Raw genomic sequence first — 17,438 nt, forward strand, 5'->3', positions numbered from 1 at the left:
TGGTGGTTAATGAGAGGTTTCAGGTTCCAAATCAGAACATAAGTCCCTGTCAACCAGATCTTGTCTTTAAGCAAATCCTTGTTTCCCAGACTCATGCACATCAGGTTCATTCTGCTTCTACAAAAACATCTTGAGACGTAAACAGTACAGTTCTTGAGATAGTGCACAGAGATGATAAAAGGCTCTTTGTGGAATTGCTCACAAATCACTTTCATCGCTGTTTTAATAGAGGTGAATTGAAGGACCTTTCACTCAGGGCATGAAAACAATGTGAAGCAGGAGTTCCTGCAGCCTATTCCAGCCTTGATTTTTTCCTCTCTGGATAGCATTAAGAATTCTCTATTTCTCACCAGCAAAAAGCCTGATTTAGGACAAAGGATTGAACAAGAACTCAGTTTGTTAAAGTATCTTTTCATACAGATTGGAGTCGAGGGAGTTTCTGCAGCTCTTATAAGAAATGGTGACAAAAGCAACCACTTTTCTGGTTACACATTGTAGCAGGTAGTCTGCTGCAGCTCCCAAAGTTGTCGCAAAGCCTTTTCATGTGGAAACGCTGTCCACAAAGACAATTCTGGCCCTGTTTAAATGGACTGGAATTAATAAAAAACATAAATGTGTTCTGAAGAACTACTAGAAACCTTGATCCTTTGTTCCCCATAATGTCTTGAGGAATGATGTCAGGAGATGAGTATTCCGTCTGAGCACCTCCACCGAAAGGCATGCTGGCTCGTTGGTCTAGGCGTATGATTCTCGCTTTGGGTGCGAGAGGTCCCTGGTTCAATTCCCGGACGAGCCCTGGTTTTACATTGAACAAGAAGTTGACCTCTCTGTGGAACAAGTGGTTCTGACAAGGGTGCTTGGTTCATGAGAGGTCAAGAAAGGTTCCAACTCCAGTTGAGTCCGTAATTCTCTGTCCAGCTGCACCACTGTGACATGGCTGATCATTCCTTGTGAAAACAAAGCCATGTTTCCAAGGCTCACCACTTTACATGTTAATTCCATTTCAACAAAACCATCTTAAAACATGAGGAGGCCAGGCAGATGTAATACACCAGGGGCAAATCAACAAATAAAGTTCTTCTTAGTTATGATTGATGATATACTGCTGCAACTCCTGCAGGAATTACAAACCCTGCTTGTGAGATTTGCTGTCATCCACGACACTTGTACTCTAGCCCTGTTCGACTTGAGTGTAAAGGGCACAACCATACAGACGTTGCGAAGAAAGCCTGGGTGACTTGAACTTTCCCCCCACTTAATTTGCTCTGCAACCCTATGTGTTGAGTATTACCTGCAGACATTTGCTGAAAAACATTGAAAATATACAGTTACCAGCCAACAACCATCCCGTACTCCCACAGTCTGGCTCGTTGGTCTAGGGGTATGATTCTCGCTTAGGGTGCGAGAGGTCCCGGGTTCAAATCCCGGATGAGCCCTGATTTAAAAGTGACCACTCTGAGCGGAACATCACAATGACTTTTCTCAGTGAGATCCTGGTTGAACCCCGATTTTACAGTGACCACTCTCCGTGGAACATCACACACTGCAACCTTGGACAGATGTATCTGATTAGCCTGGTGGTTAATGAGAGGTTTCAGGTTCCAAATCAGAACAAAAGTCCCTGTCAACCAGATCTTGTCTTTAAGCAAATCCTTGTTTCCCAGACTCATGCACATCAGGTTCATTCTGCTTCTACAAAAACATCTTGAGACGTAAACAGTACAGTTCTTGAGATAGTGCACAGAGATGATAAAAGGCTCTTTGTGGAATTGCTCACAAATCACTTTCATCGCTGTTTTAATAGAGGTGAATTGAAGGACCTTTCATTCAGGGCATGAAAACAATGTGAAGCAGGAGTTCCTGCAGCCTATTCCAGCCTTGATTTTTTCCTCTCTGGATAGCATTAAGAATTCTCTATTTCTCACCAGCAAAAAGCCTGATTTAGGACAAAGGATTGAAAAAGAACTCAGTTTGTTAAAGTATCTTTTCATACAGATTGGAGTCGAGGGAGTTTCTGCAGCTCTTATAAGTAATGGTGACAAAAGCAACCACTTTTCTGGTTACACATTGTAGCAGGTAGTCTGCTGCAGCTCCCAAAGTTGTCGCAAAGCCTTTTCATGTGGAAACGCTGTCCACAAAGACAATTCTGGCCCTGTTTAAATGGACTGGAATTAATAAAAAACATAAATGTGTTCTGAAGAACTACTAGAAACCTTGATCCTTTGTTCCCCATAATGTCTTGAGGAATGATGTCAGGAGTTGAGCATTCCGTCTGAGCACCTCCACCGAAAGGCATGCTGGCTCGTTGGTCTAGGCGTATGATTCTCGCTTTGGGTGCGAGAGGTCCCGGGTTCAAATCCCGGACGAGCCCTGGTTTTACATTGAACAAGAAGTTGACCTCTCTGTGGAACAAGTGGTTCTGACAAGGGTGCTTGGTTCATGAGAGGTCAAGAAAGGTTCCAACTCCAGTTGAGTCCATAATTCTCTGTCTAGCTGCACCACTGTGACATGGCTGATCATTCCTTGTGAAAACAAAGCCATGTTTCCAAGGCTCACCACTTTACATGTGAATTCCTTTTCAACAAAACCATCTTAAAACATGAGGAGGCCAGGCAGATGTAATACACCAGGGGCACATCAACAAATAAAGTTCTTCTTAGTTATGATTGATGATATACTGCTGCAACTCCTGCAGGAATTACAAACCCTGCTTGTGAGATTTGCTGTCATCCACGACACTTGTTACTCTAGCCCTGTTCGACTTGAGTGTAAAGGGCACAACCATACAGACGTTGCGAAGAAAGCCTGGGTGACTTGAACTTTCCCCCCACTTAATTTGCTCTGCAACCCTATGTGTTGAGTATTACCTGCAGACATTTGCTGAAAAACATTGAAAATATACAGTTACCAGCCAACAGCCATCCTGTACTCCCACAGTCTGGCTCGTTGGTCTAGGGGTATGATTCTCGCTTAGGGTGCGAGAGGTCCCGGGTTCAAATCCCGGACGAGCTCTGGTTTTACATTGAACAAGAAGTTGACCTCTCTGTGGAACAAGTGGTTCTGACAAGGGTGCTCGGTTCATGAGAGGTCAAGAAAGGTTCCAACTCCAGTTGAGTCCATTGAAAACCAGCCAACAGCCATCCCGTACTCCCACAGTCTGGCTCGTTGGTCTAGGGGTATGATTCTCGCTTAGGGTGCGAGAGGTCCCGGGTTCAAATCCCGGACGAGCCCTGATTTAAAAGTGACCACTCTGAGCGGAACATCACAGTGACTTTTCTCAGTGAGATCCTGGTTGAACCCCTATTTTACAGTGACCACTCTCCGTGGAACATCACACACTGCAACCTTGGACAGATGTATCTGATTAGCCTGGTGGTTAATGAGAGGTTTCAGGTTTCAAATCAGAACATAAGTCCCTGTCAACCAGATCTTGTCTTTAAGCAAATCCTTGTTTCCCAGACTCATGCACATCAGGTTCATTCTGCTTCTACAAAAACATCTTGAGACGTAAACAGTACAGTTTTTGAGATAGTGCACAGAGATGATAAAAGGCTCTTTGTGGAATTGCTCACAAATCACTTTCATCGCTGTTTTAATAGAGGTGAATTGAAGGACCTTTCACTCAGGGCATGAAAACAATGTGAAGCAGGAGTTCCTGCAGCCTATTCCAGCCTTGATTTTTTCCCATTCTGGATAGCATTAAGAATTCTCTATTTCTCACCAGCAAAAAGCCTGATTTAGGACAAAGGATTGAACAAGACCTCAGTTTGTTAAAGTATCTTTTTATACAGATTGGAGTCGAGGGAGTTTCTGCAGCTCTTATAAGTAATGGTGACAAAAGCAACCACTTTTCTGGTTACACATTGTAGCAGGTAGACTGCTGGAGCTCCCAAACTTGTTGCAAAGCCTTTTCATGTGGAAACGCTGTCTACAAAGACAATTCTGGCCATGTTTAAATGGACTGGAATAATAAAAACCATAAATGTGTTCTGAAGAACTACTAAAAACCTTGATTCTTTGTTCCCCATAATGTCTTGAGGAATGATGTCAGGAGTTGAGCATTCCGTCTGAGCACCTCCCCCGGAAGGCATGCTGGCTCGTTGGTCTAGACGTATGATTCTCGCTTTGGGTGCGAGAGGTCCCGGGTTCAAATCCCGGACGAGCTCTGGTTTTACATTGAACAAGAAGTTGACCTCTCTGTGGAACAAGTGGTTCTGACAAGGGTGCTTGGTTCATGAGAGGTCAAGAAAGGTTCCAACTCCAGTTGAGTCCATAATTCTCTGTCCAGCTGCACCACTGTGACATGGCTGATCATTCCTTGTGAAAGCAAAGCCATGTTTCCAAGACTCACCACTTTACATGTTAATTCCTTTTCAACAAAACCATCTTAAAACATGAGGAGGCCAGGCAGATGTAATTCACCAGGGGCAAATCAACAAATAAAGTTCTTCTTAGTTATGATTGATGATATACTGCTGCAACTCCTGCAGGAATTACAAACTACACTTGTACGACACTTGTACTCTAGCCCTGTTCGACTTGAGTGTAAAGGGCACAACCATACAGACGTTGCGAAGAAAGCCTGGGTGACTTGAACTTTCCCCCCACTTAATTTGCTCTGCAACCCTATGTGTTGAGTATTACCTGCAGACATGTGCTGAAAAACATTGAAAATATACAGTTACCAGCCAACAGCCATCCCGTACTCCCACAGTCTGGCTCGTTGGTCTAGGGGTATGATTCTCGCTTAGGGTGCGAGAGGTCCCGGGTTCAAATCCCGGACGAGCCCTGATTTAAAAGTGACCACTCTGAGCGGAACATCACAGTGACTTTTCTCAGTGAGATCCTGGTTGAACCCCTATTTTACAGTGACCACTCTCCATGGAACATCACACACTGCAACCTTGGACAGATGTATCTGATTAGCCTGGTGGTTAATGAGAGGTTTCAGGTTCCAAATCAGAACATAAGTCCCTGTCAACCAGATCTTGTCTTTAAGCAAATCCTTGATTCCCAGACTCATGCACATCAGGTTCATTCTGCTTCTACAAAAACATCTTGAGACGTAAACAGTACAGTTCTTGAGATAGTGCACAGAGATGATAAAAGGCTCTTTGTGGAATTGCTCACAAATCACTTTCATCGCTGTTTTAATAGAGGTGAATTGAAGGACCTTTCACTCAGGGCATGAAAACAATGTGAAGCAGGAGTTCCTGCAGCCTATTCCAGCCTTGATTTTTTCCTCTCTGGATAGCATTAAGAATTCTCTATTTCTCACCAGCAAAAAGCCTGATTTAGGACAAAGGATTGAACAAGAACTCAGTTTGTTAAAGTATCTTTTCATACAGATTGGAGTCGAGGGAGTTTCTGCAGCTCTTATAAGTAATGGTGACAAAAGCAACCACTTTTCTGGGTACACATTGTAGCAGGTAGTCTGCTGCAGCTCCCAAAGTTGTCGCAAAGCCTTTTCATGTGGAAACGCTGTCCACAAAGACAATTCTGGCCCTGTTTAAATGGACTGGAATTAATAAAAAACATAAATGTGTTCTGAAGAACTACTAGAAACCTTGATCCTTTGTTCCCCATAATGTCTTGAGGAATGATGTCAGGAGTTACGCATTCCGTCTGAGCACCTCCACCGAAAGGCATGCTGGCTCGTTGGTCTAGGGGTATGATTCTCGCTTTGGGTGCGAGAGGTCCCGGGTTCAAATCCCGGACGAGCCCTGATTTAAAAGTGACCACTCTGAGCGGAACATCACAGTGACTTTTCTCAGTGAGATCCTGGTTGAACCCCTATTTTACAGTGACCACTCTCCGTGGAACATCACACACTGCAACGGTGGACAGATGTATCTGATTAGCCTGGTGGTTAATGAGAGGTTTCAGGTTCCAAATCAGAACATAAGTCCCTGTCAACCAGATCTTGTCTTTAAGCAAATCCTTGTTTCCCAGACTCATGCACATCAGGTTCATTCTGCTTCTACAAAAACATCTTGAGACGTAAACAGTACAGTTTTTGAGATAGTGCACAGAGATGATAAAAGGCTCTTTGTGGAATTGCTCACAAATCACTTTCATCGCTGTTTTAATAGAGGTGAATTGAAGGACCTTTCACTCAGGGCATGAAAACAATGTGAAGCAGGAGTTCCTGCAGCCTATTCCAGCCTTGATTTTTTCCCATTCTGGATAGCATTAAGAATTCTCTATTTCTCACCAGCAAAAAGCCTGATTTAGGACAAAGGATTGAACAAGACCTCAGTTTGTTAAAGTATCTTTTCATACAGATTGGAGTCGAGGGAGTTTCTGCAGCTCTTATAAGTAATGGTGACAAAAGCAACCACTTTTCTGGTTACACATTGTAGCAGGTAGTCTGCTGCAGCTCCCAAAGTTGTCGCAAAGCCTTTTCATGTGGAAACGCTGTCCACAAAGACAATTCTGGCCCTGTTTAAATGGACTGGAATTAATAAAAAACATAAATGTGTTCTGAAGAACTACTAGAAACCTTGATCCTTTGTTCCCCATAATGTCTTGAGGAATGATGTCAGGAGTTGAGCATTCCGTCTGAGCACCTCCACCGAAAGGCATGCTGGCTCGTTGGTCTAGGCGTATGATTCTCGCTTTGGGTGCGAGAAGTCCCGGGTTCAAATCCGGGACGAGCCCTGGTTTTACATTGAACAAGAAGTTGACCTCTCTGTGGAACAAGTGGTTCTGACAAGGGTGCTTGGTTCATGAGAGGTCATGAAAGGTTCCAACTCCAGTTGAGTCCATAATTCTCTGTCCAGCTGCACCACTGTGACATGGCTGATCATTCCTTGTGAAAACAAAGCCATGTTTCCAAGGCTCACCACTTTACATGTTAATTCCATTTCAACAAAACCATCTTAAAACATGAGGAGGCCAGGCAGATATAATACACCAGGGGCAAATCAACAAATAAAGTTCTTCTTAGTTATGATTGATGATATACTGCTGCAACTCCTGCAGGAATTACAAACCCTGCTTGTGAGATTTGCTGTCATCCACGACACTTGTACTCTAGCCCTGTTCGACTTGAGTGTAAAGGGCACAACCATACAGACGTTGCGAAGAAAGCCTGGGTGACTTGAACTTTCCCCCCACTTAATTTGCTCTGCAACCCTATGTGTTGAGTATTACCTGCAGACATGTGCTGAAAAACATTGAAAATATACAGTTACCAGCCAACAGCCATCCCGTACTCCCACAGTCTGGCTCGTTGGTCTAGGGGTATGATTCTCGCTTAGGGTGCGAGAGGTCCCGGGTTCAAATCCCGGACGAGCCCTGATTTAAAAGTGACCACTCTGAGCGGAACATCACAGTGACTTTTCTCAGTGAGATCCTGGTTGAACCCCTATTTTACAGTGACCACTCTCCGTGGAACATCACACACTGCAACCTTGGACAGATGTATCTGATTAGCCTGGTGGTTAATGAGAGGTTTCAGGTTCCAAATCAGAACATAAGTCCCTGTCAACCAGATCTTGTCTTTAAGCAAATCCTTGTTTCCCAGACTCATGCACATCAGGTTCATTCTGCTTCTACAAAAACATCTTGAGACGTAAACAGTACAGTTCTTGAGATAGTGCACAGAGATGATAAAAGGCTCTTTGTGGAATTGCTCACAAATCACTTTCATCGCTGTTTTAATAGAGGTGAATTGAAGGACCTTTCACTCAGGGCATGAAAACAATGTGAAGCAGGAGTTCCTGCAGCCTATTCCAGCCTTGATTTTTTCCTCTCTGGATAGCATTAAGAATTCTCTATTTCTCACCAGCAAAAAGCCTGATTTAGGACAAAGGATTGAACAAGAACTCAGTTTGTTAAAGTATCTTTTCATACAGATTGGAGTCGAGGGAGTTTCTGCAGCTCTTATAAGTAATGGTGACAAAAGCAACCACTTTTCTGGTTACACATTGTAGCAGGTAGTCTGCTGCAGCTCCCAAAGTTGTCGCAAAGCCTTTTCATGTGGAAACGCTGTCCACAAAGACAATTCTGGCCCTGTTTAAATGGACTGGAATTAATAAAAAACATAAATGTGTTCTGAAGAACTACTAGAAACCTTGATCCTTTGTTCCCCATAATGTCTTGAGGAATGATGTCAGGAGTTACGCATTCCGTCTGAGCACCTCCACCGAAAGGCATGCTGGCTCGTTGGTCTAGGCGTATGATTCTCGCTTTGGGTGCGAGAGGTCCCGGGTTCAAATCCCGGACGAGCCCTGATTTAAAAGTGACCACTCTGAGCGGAACATCACAGTGACTTTTCTCAGTGAGATCATGGTTGAACCCCTATTTTACAGTGACCACTCTCCGTGGAACATCACACACTGCAACCTTGGACAGATGTATCTGATTAGCCTGGTGGTTAATGAGAGGTTTCAGGTTCCAAATCAGAACATAAGTCCCTGTCAACCAGATCTTGTCTTTAAGCAAATCCTTGTTTCCCAGACTCATGCACATCAGGTTCATTCTGCTTCTACAAAAACATCTTGAGACGTAAACAGTACAGTTTTTGAGATAGTGCACAGAGATGATAAAAGGCTCTTTGTGAAATTGCTCACAAATCACTTTCATCGCTGTTTTAATAGAGGTGAATTGAAGGACCTTTCACTCAGGGCATGAAAACAATGTGAAGCAGGAGTTCCTGCAGCCTATTCAAGCCTTGATTTTTTCCTCTCTGGATAGCTTTAAGAATTCTCTATTTCTCACCAGCAAAAAGCCTGATTTAGGACAAAGGATTGAACAAGACCTCAGTTTGTTAAAGTATCTTTTCATACAGATTGGAGTCGAGGGAGTTTCTGCAGCTCTTATAAGTAATGGTGACAAAAGCAACCACTTTTCTGGTTACACATTGTAGCAGGTAGTCTGCTGCAGCTCCCAAAGTTGTCGCAAAGCCTTTTCATGTGGAAACGCTGTCCACAAAGACAATTCTGGCCCTGTTTAAATGGACTGGAATTAATAAAAAACATAAATGTGTTCTGAAGAACTACTAGAAACCTTGATCCTTTGTTCCCCATAATGTCTTGAGGAATGATGTCAGGAGTTGAGCATTCCGTCTGAGCACCTCCACCGAAAGGCATGCTGGCTCGTTGGTCTAGGCGGATGATTCTCGCTTTGGGTGCGAGAGGTCCCGGGTTCAAATCCCGGATGAGCCCTGGTTTTACATTGAACAAGAAGTTGACCTCTCTGTGGAACAAGTGGTTCTGACAAGGGTGCTTGGTTCATGAGAGGTCAAGAAAGGTTCCAACTCCAGTTGAGTCCATAATTCTCTGTCCAGCTGCACCACTGTGACATGGCTGATCATTCCTTGTGAAAACAAAGCCATGTTTCCAAGGCTCACCACTTTACATGTTAATTCCATTTCAACAAAACCATCTTAAAACATGAGGAGGCCAGGCAGATGTAATACACCAGGGGCAAATCAACAAATAAAGTTCTTCTTAGTTATGATTGATGATATACTGCTGCAACTCCTGCAGGAATTACAAACTACACTTGTACGACACTTGTACTCTAGCCCTGTTCGACTTGAGTGTAAAGGGCACAACCATACAGACGTTGCGAAGAAAGCCTGGGTGACTTGAACTTTCCCCCCACTTAATTTGCTCTGCAACCCTATGTGTTGAGTATTACCTGCAGACATGTGCTGAAAAACATTGAAAATATACAGTTACCAGCCAACAGCCATCCCGTACTCCCACAGTCTGGCTCGTTGGTCTAGGGGTATGATTCTCGCTTAGGGTGCGAGAGGTCCCGGGTTCAAATCCCGGACGAGCCCTGATTTAAAAGTGACCACTCTGAGCGGAACATCACAGTGACTTTTCTCAGTGAGATCCTGGTTGAACCCCTATTTTACAGTGACCACTCTCCATGGAACATCACACACTGCAACCTTGGACAGATGTATCTGATTAGCCTGGTGGTTAATGAGAGGTTTCAGGTTCCAAATCAGAACATAAGTCCCTGTCAACCAGATCTTGTCTTTAAGCAAATCCTTGTTTCCCAGACTCATGCACATCAGGTTCATTCTGCTTCTACAAAAACATCTTGAGACGTAAACAGTACAGTTCTTGAGATAGTGCACAGAGATGATAAAAGGCTCTTTGTGGAATTGCTTACAAATCACTTTCATCGCTGTTTTAATAGAGGTGAATTGAAGGACCTTTCACTCAGGGCATGAAAACAATGTGAAGCAGGAGTTCCTGCAGCCTATTCCAGCCTTGATTTTTTCCTCTCTGGATAGCATTAAGAATTCTCTATTTCTCACCAGCAAAAAGCCTGATTTAGGACAAAGGATTGAACAAGAACTCAGTTTGTTAAAGTATCTTTTCATACAGATTGGAGTCGAGGGAGTTTCTGCAGCTCTTATAAGTAATGGTGACAAAAGCAACCACTTTTCTGGGTACACATTGTAGCAGGTAGTCTGCTGCAGCTCCCAAAGTTGTCGCAAAGCCTTTTCATGTGGAAACGCTGTCCACAAAGACAATTCTGGCCCTGTTTAAATGGACTGGAATTAATAAAAAACATAAATGTGTTCTGAAGAACTACTAGAAACCTTGATCCTTTGTTCCCCATAATGTCTTGAGGAATGATGTCAGGAGTTACGCATTCCGTCTGAGCACCTCCACCGAAAGGCATGCTGGCTCGTTGGTCTAGGGGTATGATTCTCGCTTTGGGTGCGAGAGGTCCCGGGTTCAAATCCCGGACGAGCCCTGATTTAAAAGTGACCACTCTGAGCGGAACATCACAGTGACTTTTCTCAGTGAGATCCTGGTTGAACCCCTATTTTACAGTGACCACTCTCCGTGGAACATCACACACTGCAACGTTGGACAGATGTATCTGATTAGCCTGGTGGTTAATGAGAGGTTTCAGGTTCCAAATCAGAACATAAGTCCCTGTCAACCAGATCTTGTCTTTAAGCAAATCCTTGTTTCCCAGACTCATGCACATCAGGTTCATTCTGCTTCTACAAAAACATCTTGAGACGTAAACAGTACAGTTCTTGAGATAGTGCACAGAGATGATAAAAGGCTCTTTGTGGAATTGCTCACAAATCACTTTCATCGCTGTTTTAATAGAGGTGAATTGAAGGACCTTTCACTCAGGGCATGAAAACAATGTGAAGCAGGAGTTCCTGCAGCCTATTCCAGCCTTGATTTTTTCCTCTCTGGATAGCATTAAGAATTCTCTATTTCTCACCAGCAAAAAGCCTGATTTAGGACAAAGGATTGAACAAGAACTCAGTTTGTTAAAGTATCTTTTCATACAGATTGGAGTCGAGGGAGTTTCTGCAGCTCTTATAAGTAATGGTGACAAAAGCAACCACTTTTCTGGTTACACATTGTAGCAGGTAGTCTGCTGCAGCTCCCAAAGTTGTCGCAAAGCCTTTTCATGTGGAAACGCTGTCCACAAAGACAATTCTGGCCCTGTTTAAATGGACTGGAATTAATAAAAAACATAAATGTGTTCTGAAGAACTACTAGAAACCTTGATCCTTTGTTCCCCATAATGTCTTGAGGAATGATGTCAGGAGTTACGCATTCCGTCTGAGCACCTCCACCGAAAGGCATGCTGGCTCGTTGGTCTAGGCGTATGATTCTCGCTTTGGGTGCGAGAGGTCCCGGGTTCAAATCCCGGACGAGCCCTGATTTAAAAGTGACCACTCTGAGCGGAACATCACAGTGACTTTTCTCAGTGAGATCATGGTTGAACCCCTATTTTACAGTGACCACTCTCCGTGGAACATCACACACTGCAACCTTGGACAGATGTATCTGATTAGCCTGGTGGTTAATGAGAGGTTTCAGGTTCCAAATCAGAACATAAGTCCCTGTCAACCAGATCTTGTCTTTAAGCAAATCCTTGTTTCCCAGACTCATGCACATCAGGTTCATTCTGCTTCTACAAAAACATCTTGAGACGTAAACAGTACAGTTTTTGAGATAGTGCACAGAGATGATAAAAGGCTCTTTGTGAAATTGCTCACAAATCACTTTCATCGCTGTTTTAATAGAGGTGAATTGAAGGACCTTTCACTCAGGGCATGAAAACAATGTGAAGCAGGAGTTCCTGCAGCCTATTCAAGCCTTGATTTTTTCCTCTCTGGATAGCTTTAAGAATTCTCTATTTCTCACCAGCAAAAAGCCTGATTTAGGACAAAGGATTGAACAAGACCTCAGTTTGTTAAAGTATCTTTTCATACAGATTGGAGTCGAGGGAGTTTCTGCAGCTCTTATAAGTAATGGTGACAAAAGCAACCACTTTTCTGGTTACACATTGTAGCAGGTAGTCTGCTGCAGCTCCCAAAGTTGTCGCAAAGCCTTTTCATGTGGAAACGCTGTCCACAAAGACAATTCTGGCCCTGTTTAAATGGACTGGAATTAATAAAAAACATAAATGTGTTCTGAAGAACTACTAGAAACCTTGATCCTTTGTTCCCCATAATGTCTTGAGGAATGATGTCAGGAGTTGAGCATTCCGTCTGAGCACCTCCACCGAAAGGCATGCTGGCTCGTTGGTCTAGGCGTATGATTCTCGCTTTGGGTGCGAGAGGTCCCGGGTTCAAATCCCGGATGAGCCCTGGTTTTACATTGAACAAGAAGTTGACCTCTCTGTGGAACAAGTGGTTCTGACAAGGGTGCTTGGTTCATGAGAGGTCAAGAAAGGTTCCAACTCCAGTTGAGTCCATAATTCTCTGTCCAGCTGCACCACTGTGACATGGCTGATCATTCCTTGTGAAAACAAAGCCATGTTTCCAAGGCTCACCACTTTACATGTTAATTCCATTTCAACAAAACCATCTTAAAACATGAGGAGGCCAGGCAGATGTAATACACCAGGGGCAAATCAACAAATAAAGTTCTTCTTAGTTATGATTGATGATATACTGCTGCAACTCCTGCAGGAATTACAAACCCTGCTTGTGAGATTTGCTGTCATCCACGACACTTGTACTCTAGCCCTGTTCGACTTGAGTGTAAAGGGCACAACCATACAGACGTTGCGAAGAAAGCCTGGGTGACTTGAACTTCCCCCCCACTTAATTTGCTCTGCAACCCTATGTGTTGAGTATTACCTGCAGACATGTGCTGAAAAACATTGAAAATATACAGTTACCAGCCAACAGCCATCCCGTACTCCCACAGTCTGGCTCGTTGGTCTAGGGGTATGATTCTCGCTTTGGGTGCGAGAGGTCCCGGGTTCAAATCCCGGACGAGCCCTGATTTAAAAGTGACCACTCTGAGCGGAACATCACAGTGACTTTTCTCAGTGAGATCATGGTTGAACCCCTATTTTACAGTGACCACTCTCCGTGGAACATCACACACTGCAACCTTGGACAGATGTATCTGATTAGCCTGGTGGTTAATGAGAGGTTTCAGGTTCCAAATCAGAACATAAGTCCCTGTCAACCAGATCTTGTCTTTAAGCAAATCCTTGTTTCCCAGACTCATGCACATCAGGTTCATTCTGCTTCTACAAAAACATCTTGAGACGTAAACAGTACAGTTTTTGAGATAGTGCACAGAGATGATAAAAGGCTCTTTGTGAAATTGCTCACAAATCACTTTCATCGCTGTTTTAATAGAGGTGAATTGAAGGACCTTTCACTCAGGGCATGAAAACAATGTGAAGCAGGAGTTCCTGCAGCCTATTCAAGCCTTGATTTTTTCCTCTCTGGATAGCTTTAAGAATTCTCTATTTCTCACCAGCAAAAAGCCTGATTTAGGACAAAGGATTGAACAAGACCTCAGTTTGTTAAAGTATCTTTTCATACAGATTGGAGTCGAGGGAGTTTCTGCAGCTCTTATAAGTAATGGTGACAAAAGCAACCACTTTTCTGGTTACACATTGTAGCAGGTAGTCTGCTGCAGCTCCCAAAGTTGTCGCAAAGCCTTTTCATGTGGAAACGCTGTCCACAAAGACAATTCTGGCCCTGTTTAAATGGACTGGAATTAATAAAAAACATAAATGTGTTCTGAAGAACTACTAGAAACCTTGATCCTTTGTTCCCCATAATGTCTTGAGGAATGATGTCAGGAGTTGAGCATTCCGTCTGAGCACCTCCACCGAAAGGCATGCTGGCTCGTTGGTCTAGGCGTATGATTCTCGCTTTGGGTGCGAGAGGTCCCGGGTTCAAATCCCGGATGAGCCCTGGTTTTACATTGAACAAGAAGTTGACCTCTCTGTGGAACAAGTGGTTCTGACAAGGGTGCTTGGTTCATGAGAGGTCAAGAAAGGTTCCAACTCCAGTTGAGTCCATAATTCTCTGTCCAGCTGCACCACTGTGACATGGCTGATCATTCCTTGTGAAAACAAAGCCATGTTTCCAAGGCTCACCACTTTACATGTTAATTCCATTTCAACAAAACCATCTTAAAACATGAGGAGGCCAGGCAGATGTAATACACCAGGGGCAAATCAACAAATAAAGTTCTTCTTAGTTATGATTGATGATATACTGCTGCAACTCCTGCAGGAATTACAAACCCTGCTTGTGAGATTTGCTGTCATCCACGACACTTGTACTCTAGCCCTGTTCGACTTGAGTGTAAAGGGCACAACCATACAGACGTTGCGAAGAAAGCCTGGGTGACTTGAACTTCCCCCCCACTTAATTTGCTCTGCAACCCTATGTGTTGAGTATTACCTGCAGACATGTGCTGAAAAACATTGAAAATATACAGTTACCAGCCAACAGCCATCCCGTACTCCCACAGTCTGGCTCGTTGGTCTAGGGGTATGATTCTCGCTTAGGGTGCGAGAGGTCCCGGGTTCAAATCCCGGACGAGCCCTGATTTAAAAGTGGCCACTCTGAGCGGAACATCACAGTGACTTTTCTCAGTGAGATCCTGGTTGAACCCCTATTTTACAGTGACCACTCTCCGTGGAACATCACACACTGCAACCTTGGACAGATGTATCTGATTAGCCTGGTGGTTAATGAGAGGTTTCAGGTTCCAAATCAGAACATAAGTCCCTGTCAACCAGATCTTGTCTTTAAGCAAATCCTTGTTTCCCAGACTCATGCACATCAGGTTCATTCTGCTTCTACAAAAACATCTTGAGACGTAAACAGTACAGTTCTTGAGATAGTGCACAGAGATGATAAAAGGCTCTTTGTGGAATTGCTCACAAATCACTTTCATCGCTGTTTTAATAGAGGTGAATTGAAGGACCTTTCACTCAGGGCATGAAAACAATGTGAAGCAGGAGTTCCTGCAGCCTATTCCAGCCTTGATTTTTTCCTCTCTGGATAGCATTAAGAATTCTCTATTTCTCACCAGCAAAAAGCCTGATTTAGGACAAAGGATTGAACAAGAACTCAGTTTGTTAAAGTATCTTTTCATACAGATTGGAGTCGAGGGAGTTTCTGCAGCTCTTATAAGTAATGGTGACAAAAGCAACCACTTTTCTGGTTACACATTGTAGCAGGTAGTCTGCTGCAGCTCCCAAAGTTGTCGCAAAGCCTTTTCATGTGGAAACGCTGTCCACAAAGACAATTCTGGCCCTGTTTAAATGGACTGGAATTAATAAAAAACATAAATGTGTTCTGAAGAACTACTAGAAACCTTGATCCTTTGTTCCCCATAATGTCTTGAGGAATGATGTCAGGAGTTACGCATTCCGTCTGAGCACCTCCACCGAAAGGCATGCTGGCTCGTTGGTCTAGGCGTATGATTCTCGCTTTGGGTGCGTGAGGTCCCGGGTTCAAATCCCGGACGAGCCCTGATTTAAAAGTGACCACTCTGAGTGGAACATCACAGTGACTTTTCTCAGTGAGATCCTGGTTGAACCCCTATTTTACAGTGACCACTCTCCGTGGAACATCACACACTGCAACCTTGGACAGATGTATCTGATTAGCCTGGTGGTTAATGAGAGGTTTCAGGTTCCAAATCAGAACATAAGTCCCTGTCAACCAGATCTTGTCTTTAAGCAAATCCTTGTTTCCCAGACTCATGCACATCAGGTTCATTCTGCTTCTACAAAAACATCTTGAGACGTAAACAGTACAGTTTTTGAGATAGTGCACAGAGATGATAAAAGGCTCTTTGTGGAATTGCTCACAAATCACTTTCATCGCTGTTTTAATAGAGGTGAATTGAAGGACCTTTCACTCAGGGCATGAAAACAATGTGAAGCAGGAGTTCCTGCAGCCTATTCAAGCCTTGATTTTTTCCTCTCTGGATAGCTTTAAGAATTCTCTATTTCTCACCAGCAAAAAGCCTGATTTAGGACAAAGGATTGAACAAGACCTCAGTTTGTTAAAGTATCTTTTCATACAGATTGGAGTCGAGGGAGTTTCTGCAGCTCTTATAAGTAATGGTGACAAAAGCAACCACTTTTCTGGTTACACATTGTAGCAGGTAGTCTGCTGCAGCTCCCAAAGTTGTCGCAAAGCCTTTTCATGTGGAAACGCTGTCCACAAAGACAATTCTGGCCCTGTTTAAATGGACTGGAATTAATAAAAAACATAAATGTGTTCTGAAGAACTACTAGAAACCTTGATCCTTTGTTCCCCATAATGTCTTGAGGAATGATGTCAGGAGTTGAGCATTCCGTCTGAGCACCTCCACCGAAAGGCATGCTGGCTCGTTGGTCTAGGCGTATGATTCTCGCTTTGGGTGCGAGAGGTCCCGGGTTCAAATCCCGGACGAGCCCTGATTTAAAAGTGACCACTCTGAGCGGAACATCACAGTGACTTTTCTCAGTGAGATCCTGGTTGAACCCCTATTTTACAGTAACCACTCTCCGTGGAACATCACACACTGCAACCTTGGACAGATGTATCTGATTAGCCTGGTGGTTAATGAGAGGTTTCAGGTTCCAAATCAGAACATAAGTCCTTGTCAACCAGATCTTGTCTTTAAGCAAATCCTTGTTTCCCAGACTCATGCACATCAGGTTCATTCTGCTTCTACAAAAACATCTTGAGACGTAAACAGTACAGTTTTTGAGATAGTGCACAGAGATGATAAAAGGCTCTTTGTGGAATTGCTCACAAATCACTTTCATCGCTGTTTTAATAGAGGTGAATTGAAGGACCTTTCACTCAGGGCATGAAAACAATGTGAAGCAGGAGTTCCTGCAGCCTATTCAAGCCTTGATTTTTTCCTCTCTGGATAGCTTTAAGAATTCTCTATTTCTCACCAGCAAAAAGCCTGATTTAGGACAAAGGATTGAACAAGACCTCAGTTTGTTAAAGTATCTTTTCATACAGATTGGAGTCGAGGGAGTTTCTGCAGCTCTTATAAGTAATGGTGACAAAAGCAACCACTTTTCTGGTTACACATTGTAGCAGGTAGTCTGCTGCAGCTCCCAAAGTTGTCGCAAAGCCTTTTCATGTGGAAACGCTGTCCACAAAGACAATTCTGGCCCTGTTTAAATGGACTGGAATTAATAAAAAACATAAATGT

General features: G+C 43.5%; 18 non-coding genes across 18 annotated transcripts; all 18 read left to right on the forward strand.

Moving 5' to 3' along the window:
- Positions 1 to 1,364: 1,364 nt before the first annotated feature.
- trnap-agg (transfer RNA proline (anticodon AGG)) lies at positions 1,365 to 1,436 on the forward strand. Its single transcript has one exon. It is a non-coding gene; the product is annotated as a tRNA-Pro (tRNA).
- Positions 1,437 to 2,299: 863 nt separating this feature from the next.
- On the forward strand, positions 2,300 to 2,371 carry trnap-ugg (transfer RNA proline (anticodon UGG)). Its single transcript has one exon. It is a non-coding gene; the product is annotated as a tRNA-Pro (tRNA).
- Positions 2,372 to 2,940: 569 nt separating this feature from the next.
- On the forward strand, positions 2,941 to 3,012 carry trnap-agg (transfer RNA proline (anticodon AGG)). The gene has a single exon. It is a non-coding gene; the product is annotated as a tRNA-Pro (tRNA).
- A 147-nt stretch (positions 3,013 to 3,159) lies between these two features.
- Positions 3,160 to 3,231, forward strand: trnap-agg (transfer RNA proline (anticodon AGG)). Its single transcript has one exon. It is a non-coding gene; the product is annotated as a tRNA-Pro (tRNA).
- Positions 3,232 to 4,094: 863 nt separating this feature from the next.
- On the forward strand, positions 4,095 to 4,166 carry trnap-ugg (transfer RNA proline (anticodon UGG)). The gene has a single exon. It is a non-coding gene; the product is annotated as a tRNA-Pro (tRNA).
- A 551-nt stretch (positions 4,167 to 4,717) lies between these two features.
- trnap-agg (transfer RNA proline (anticodon AGG)) lies at positions 4,718 to 4,789 on the forward strand. The gene has a single exon. It is a non-coding gene; the product is annotated as a tRNA-Pro (tRNA).
- Positions 4,790 to 5,652: 863 nt separating this feature from the next.
- On the forward strand, positions 5,653 to 5,724 carry trnap-ugg (transfer RNA proline (anticodon UGG)). Its single transcript has one exon. It is a non-coding gene; the product is annotated as a tRNA-Pro (tRNA).
- Positions 5,725 to 7,228: 1,504 nt separating this feature from the next.
- trnap-agg (transfer RNA proline (anticodon AGG)) lies at positions 7,229 to 7,300 on the forward strand. The gene has a single exon. It is a non-coding gene; the product is annotated as a tRNA-Pro (tRNA).
- Positions 7,301 to 8,163: 863 nt separating this feature from the next.
- On the forward strand, positions 8,164 to 8,235 carry trnap-ugg (transfer RNA proline (anticodon UGG)). Its single transcript has one exon. It is a non-coding gene; the product is annotated as a tRNA-Pro (tRNA).
- An 863-nt stretch (positions 8,236 to 9,098) lies between these two features.
- Positions 9,099 to 9,170, forward strand: trnap-ugg (transfer RNA proline (anticodon UGG)). Its single transcript has one exon. It is a non-coding gene; the product is annotated as a tRNA-Pro (tRNA).
- A 551-nt stretch (positions 9,171 to 9,721) lies between these two features.
- On the forward strand, positions 9,722 to 9,793 carry trnap-agg (transfer RNA proline (anticodon AGG)). The gene has a single exon. It is a non-coding gene; the product is annotated as a tRNA-Pro (tRNA).
- An 863-nt stretch (positions 9,794 to 10,656) lies between these two features.
- On the forward strand, positions 10,657 to 10,728 carry trnap-ugg (transfer RNA proline (anticodon UGG)). Its single transcript has one exon. It is a non-coding gene; the product is annotated as a tRNA-Pro (tRNA).
- An 863-nt stretch (positions 10,729 to 11,591) lies between these two features.
- Positions 11,592 to 11,663, forward strand: trnap-ugg (transfer RNA proline (anticodon UGG)). The gene has a single exon. It is a non-coding gene; the product is annotated as a tRNA-Pro (tRNA).
- An 863-nt stretch (positions 11,664 to 12,526) lies between these two features.
- trnap-ugg (transfer RNA proline (anticodon UGG)) lies at positions 12,527 to 12,598 on the forward strand. The gene has a single exon. It is a non-coding gene; the product is annotated as a tRNA-Pro (tRNA).
- A 568-nt stretch (positions 12,599 to 13,166) lies between these two features.
- trnap-ugg (transfer RNA proline (anticodon UGG)) lies at positions 13,167 to 13,238 on the forward strand. Its single transcript has one exon. It is a non-coding gene; the product is annotated as a tRNA-Pro (tRNA).
- An 863-nt stretch (positions 13,239 to 14,101) lies between these two features.
- On the forward strand, positions 14,102 to 14,173 carry trnap-ugg (transfer RNA proline (anticodon UGG)). The gene has a single exon. It is a non-coding gene; the product is annotated as a tRNA-Pro (tRNA).
- A 568-nt stretch (positions 14,174 to 14,741) lies between these two features.
- trnap-agg (transfer RNA proline (anticodon AGG)) lies at positions 14,742 to 14,813 on the forward strand. Its single transcript has one exon. It is a non-coding gene; the product is annotated as a tRNA-Pro (tRNA).
- A 1,798-nt stretch (positions 14,814 to 16,611) lies between these two features.
- On the forward strand, positions 16,612 to 16,683 carry trnap-ugg (transfer RNA proline (anticodon UGG)). Its single transcript has one exon. It is a non-coding gene; the product is annotated as a tRNA-Pro (tRNA).
- The last annotated feature ends 755 nt before the right edge of the window (positions 16,684 to 17,438 follow it).

This window comes from Clarias gariepinus, chromosome 14 (genome assembly GCF_024256425.1).
Source record: "Clarias gariepinus isolate MV-2021 ecotype Netherlands chromosome 14, CGAR_prim_01v2, whole genome shotgun sequence".
NCBI lineage: Eukaryota > Metazoa > Chordata > Actinopteri > Siluriformes > Clariidae > Clarias > Clarias gariepinus.